A 6000-nucleotide genomic window follows, 5' to 3' on the forward strand; every position below is an offset into this window, starting at 1 on the left:
TGTCTTCTTCACACAGCTCAGGCCCCTCCTTCAAGGACAATAAATTAGTTTTCTGTGATTGTTGTAACTAACTACCACAAGCTTAATGGACTAAAACAACACACATTTATGATCCTACAGCCTGAAAGTCAGAAGTCTAGAATGGGCCTGCAGGGTTGCAGTCTTGTAGGTTCTAGGTGAGAATCCATTTATTTGCTTTTCTAGCTTTTAGAGGCTCTACCCATTCCTTGGTTCACGGTTCCTTTCTCCATTTTCAGAGCTGATAGTGTAGCACTTTCTCTCTTTCCTGACCACTACTTCTGTCCTCATATCTTCTGTCTATGTGTCTGATTCTTCTGCTTCCCTTTTATAAAGACCTTTGTAATTACCCTGGGCCCACCCAAATAATCCACCATAGTCTCTCCATTTCATGTTCCTTAGCTTGATCACATCTGCACAGTCTATTGTACATATTCACTGATGTGAGGAATAGAGTGTGAACATCTTTGTGGGAGTTGTTATTCAGCCTACCATAGGCCTTGTTCAGTTCTATTTAGGGTTTTTGGAGTGAACTATTCAGGAAAAGAAAGGAAGAGATAACAAGAGGAAGAATAAGAAGAAAAGTGAACTGCCTCAACTATATTTCATAGACAACACTGAGGCTTTGAGAGATTTCATAATTACCCAAGACTTTATAGTTTCCATGTGTCAGGGCCAGTACCCAAATCCAGATGGCTCAATTTCTAAGACATGAGGCCTCATTTTTTCACTCATTGTGTTCTAGATTGTCGCTTTCTCAAACTGCATTCCCTTCACTTGACCACGAACTATCTGAAAGCTGAGTTTTCTCTATCATGTTCAAAGCTCCTTCTTGCATTCCAGGGGGTTCATCTGGAGGTTAAGCATAGTGATCCCCCATCATTTGGGTTTTTTGTTGTTGTATTGCATCAACTGACAACATCATTTTCTCTATGGTTCCTGGAGAAATGGAGAAAAACCCATTTCTAATTATCAACACTCTACTTTCTCCTGTTGACCTCACCAACAGCCTTACAGGAGATGGAAGTGACATCCATCATTATCTTATTAATCAGATTATGATTTCTTTCCTTCTTTCCTTCCCCTCTCTCTCCCTCTTTCTCTCTCTCTTTCCCTCTTTTTTACCTCTGTGGGGGCAGAAGTGAGGTTGAACTATTGAGAAAACACTTGGTCCAGGTTATGTGTCTACTTCCTTGTAGACATAGTACCAGCAAAATCTTCAGGGCGTATATGAGTCAAAGTAAGCAAAGGACTAGCTTCCTTAGTGCCTCCATGGGGTCATTGTGAACCCAGCCAACCAGACACAGCAAGGAAATCAATGCCATCAGAGCATCATCAGCCCTTATATTCTGTGGATATAGGTCTCATCTGCTGCCCCGGAATTCTAAAGTCTTTTCAGAATTAGGGATATCTCTGTGGCTGGGATAAGCTCTTCTGTTCCTTGGTTTCACCAGGAGGTGAATGACTAAGATAAGAAAAGAGAAGAATGACATGTAAAATCCTTTCCAGATACTGTCTAGAAAAAAAAAAAAAAAGACGCCCCTTCCCAATAAATATTCAAGTTCTTGATTTTTCCCCATTGTGTAAGTGCTCTTGATATTGTGGGGGATTCCAGTGTATTTGTACTTCATTTGTTTATCCACTCACTCACCCATTCATTCGGTGAAGTTTATAGATGGTTCACTGTTCACCAGGTGCTGTGTGTGGTACCTGGGGCTCAGAGATGTATTAGATGTAAGCTCTGACATCCAGGAGCGTACAGGGCTTGGCCACAGGGAAACCATGGTGGGCTATTGGAATGCCCAGTGCTTCTTCATATTTTGAGCTGATCTCAGAATGGTTGGTGCTCACTAAATATTTGTTGACTGAAAAGACACAGTTACTGCCCTTGAGGACCTAGAGCCTGGAGAAATAGTCAAGTGAGAGAGGTGAACCAGAGGATGAAGACCTTTCAAGAGAATCTTAAGGATAAGTCCATTTTTTTTAACTCTCCCTACCACCCCTGCTACCAATCTCAAAAAGCACTCACTTATTAACAACAACAACAGCAGCAGCAACAACAACAATGTGCAAAGTACAGACATAACTAAAGAAGAAAACAAAAACTTGCTCATAATCCAACACCTAGAGATCACAGATGGAGACTTCAACATGAAAATCCCATTTGTTATCTTGGAAAGATGGTGAACTTGATTAGATGTTCATAGAACACCTGGGCTGCTTTGGACCCAGCCACCGGAAGCTGTTTGGAGTCTTTTATGAGGATGAATGGGAAGCATAACACTAAAAAGCAAGCAGACTTCAGATGGGGCTGAGCTGCCTGGTTGTGTATGGGTGTCCCTGGGGTTCAGGGGTTGAGTCCAGATCCCAGCTCTGGGTTGCCTGCTCTTGAAGGGGAGGTCTCTCTGAAGGGACTGCTGGAGAGGCTGGGCCAGGGTGGCTTTCCCTAGCCTAATCCCCACTTCCTGGATCCCCTGGTATCCTGTGTTCTGGCCCACAGTCCTGTCTTTGGGATCTGTTTTGGTAAAATCTGATATAACCCCAGGCCATTTCTCGGTTTTCCAAAATGAGATTCTGAACAGAAAAACTCAATGATCTGCTGAAGCCAGAGATGGCCTGGTGGACTGGTCTCTTGTCTACATCATAAAAATGGGAGGGGAAGAAAAGAGAAACTAACATTTATTGACTGAGCACTCCTCTAGGCAGTTCCTTGCATGCTGTTGAGTTTTGTCTTCACAATAGCTCTGCATGATTTCTCTTATTATGTCTATTTTCACAGATGGTAATAGAGGTTCAGAGAAGTTGTGACTTATCTAAGGTAGCATAGCCAGTACATGGCAGAATCAGGATTTGAACCTAAGTCCCATGATGCTCGTCTCACAGAGAGTATGTTGCAGGTTCAACCAACACACATGACAGCATGCAAAAAGGAACCAGGGCCAGATTCCCAGGCTCGATTGCTGATCATTTGGCCTTCAATTCATGGGCTCCTTATATTGGTCTCTGCTCACTTTCTTCTGGGCCTCCCAAAATTTATGAAGGTTCCTGCTCCCTCTTCTAGCTTAAGCGTCCTGCTTTCAGCTTGACATGCCTTCCTGACATCTTGCTTTCCTCCTCCTGGCTCCTTCACCTCCACTTCCACACTGGGGTAAAGCCTAGATCTGACGTCCTTTCTCAGCTGAGCCCCAGAGGGCCAACTGTCCAGATCATAGCTGAAGAGCAGAGGTTTTCAAATGTGTTTTATCCAGAGACCTTTATCCAAATGGAAGCTGACATGGAAGCTCAGCATGTGAAATGGGAAAATATGACAATTCACTCAGGTGGGAGTGAGCTGAGGACCTGGGGTGTGGCCTGTTCCTACTTCCTTCCCACTCTCCCCTCTTCCAAACAGCAGGCCCTGACGAGGCTCATGGACCTTTAGGCCTCAACAGAGTCCTTTGCAGTCACTGCTACAGTGAACACAGGACTCTGCTTTCCACAGACAGGACTCTGCACTCAGCATGATGCTAGGCCATCCAAAGGAGTGTGAGCAGGAGGGCGGGGCTGGGGGACACCCAGGCTGGATGTGTGCGAGGGCCCTGCACTGGTCTGTAAGGGAAATCACTTCCTCTTCTCTGGCATTTTTCCCCACTTTATTTCTTTAACGTTCTTACGCTCCTGACAAACCGCAAGCCTGGTGGCCACTAGAGGCAACCCCAGACATTCCCCCACCTCCATCCCTTTCCATCTGGATGGACCTGCCACTGCGCGATGCCAACTGTACCTGGGCCCTAGCCCTCTGACCTTGAACATTGAACTTGCTTTTCCTGGCTTGATTTTAGATGCTTGTCCTTTCTTACCCCTGCCAGTCTCCAAATCTGGCTGTCTCAAATAAAACACCTTGTTCTATCTCCGGCTACTCGTCTTTGTATGAATAGAAATCCATTGCTTCTCAGCTTAGCGCTGAGGAAGGCTGGAATTGTCCAAAAGAAGGTTTACTAAGATGCAATAGCAAAACAAAAAGGAAACAAACAAAGAAATCATAGCAGCACAAAATGACTGACTTCGGCAAACTTAAATTCCTTATTCTAATTCCTCCCACAGAATGGCTTGGCTGGCACGAATTCCAGGCACGCTGCCCAAAGAGCCTCCCTCCCTCCATCCTGAGTTGGCTTGGCCACTGCAGAGGCTTGGTGGCATTCTTTCTTCTGGATGATTTCTTTATCTTCTTTTTGCTCTGGTCCCAGGTCATCACCCCCAGATTTAAGCCTAGCTGTCTATAAGCAGACAGCTGCCCTGGTCCTCATGGACCACTGTCCGTGGAAGGCATCTTCTTTCTGGAGCCCCAAGTAGTCCTCTCTTAGCTGCTTCTGACCTGCAGTTGTCTCCTCTGCACCCCTTCACCCCACCTCAGTGCACAGGTAGTCTCCCTGGCTCCCTGGGGTCCTCCTTTTCTCCTTCTTGCTGCTATTGCCTATTACTATAAAAGTTTGCTTGTTTAAGGAACATTGACTCACAGGCTTGATGGGTTGCTTTAACCTGCAGGATGTATTTTATTTTTGTACTTTTCTATTTTATTGCTCTTCTAAACACTTAAAGTAATACATTATTATGGAATGAGGTCACACAAAAGAAACTTGAGTAAATATAAAAGAAACAGTAAATAAAAATAAAATTCAATGACTATTTTGAAGCAGGCAACGCATATATCCTTTTGTATCTTTCTCAAAGCTCAGATACATATGCAAACACACAAAGATTTTTTTTTCACTGTAGACCTGGGATTATTCTGTGCCTCACTCTGCAACTTGCTCTTTTCACTTCATTTTTTCATGTTGTATAATTTGTATTTTGTTGGACCTCAGCTTCCCCACTTTATTCTAGGCCAGAAGTTCCAAACCATACTTCTGCAGGACATTGGGTTTCGTTAAGTTGAACCAAGATGCTGAATTGTTGACATCCAGTAACAATCATCATTGGTTCAGTTTGCAGAAAGTTAAATAAATAAGTATAACTCTTAGCACTTTGACTTTCTGCCATGACTTTTTATTAAAACATTGGCTCTACCACCATTTGGACTAACTAGGCTCTAACCCCAAATGATTTCAAAGTTACTACAAAATTACACTTAGTTATCTTCAGTTTAATCTGCCAGTATTTCCCAAGATCTTGCCAAGAGCCTTGCAACCTCGAGGGATCCTGGTACTTTCCTACGTTTGGGACACATTGTAGGTCTGGGAAGTGGTTTTGGCCTGAACCCACAGTTGGAACCTTATCTATCAGTCAGGGAGTGTGCTGAGCCAGCGAGGAACAAGGTGATAAGTACAACTGAGAAGCACCTGGAGTTCATGGAACTCTGTTGAGGGCCTTTTCCAGAAAAGCAGAAGGCAGATAGGGAGAGGCATTTCTCCACCTGCAGGACAGAATTGAGTGCAGTGGAAGGGGAAGCAGGACATCAGGACACCAGCTCAGGGAGCCTCTGTTGGGCAGCAGAGGGCCTGGGCCCGGCGGGAGCCTTCAAGTTGATGTCCTGGAGGGATTGGTGGTGGAGGTCCAGGAAGTGTGCTGGACTGACGTAGAAACACCAGAACATTAGTGATTTCCTTGGGGCCATACAGAAAGATACTGGAGCGGGTGGAATTTTGGGAGGAGTCTGGGGCTCGGCGAGGGTGACTCATTTTTACCTATGTGCAATAGGTGGGTTTAGGGGTTTGTGTCAGGAACAGAAGATCTGACTCAGAGGTGTGTAAGCCAGAAGGGAATGTATTGGCACATATCCTTGAAGTATAAAGAACACTTATAGTTGCTGCCTATGGGAGCTCAAATAAGTCACCAGAACCTGGCTTTCTTGTCCCTATCTCTCAGTTCCCCTCTCATCCCTGTCGGCTCCATTCCTACCCAGGCTGGGCTCTCCCTTGGCTTCAGAGGTGGCTGACTGGGCTCCAGACATCACATCTCCTCACTGGTCCCATCCCTGCATCAGTTACTACCTCCAGGGAACAG

Source organism: Symphalangus syndactylus, chromosome 22, assembly GCF_028878055.3.
Source record: "Symphalangus syndactylus isolate Jambi chromosome 22, NHGRI_mSymSyn1-v2.1_pri, whole genome shotgun sequence".
NCBI classification, from domain to species: Eukaryota; Metazoa; Chordata; class Mammalia; order Primates; family Hylobatidae; genus Symphalangus; species Symphalangus syndactylus.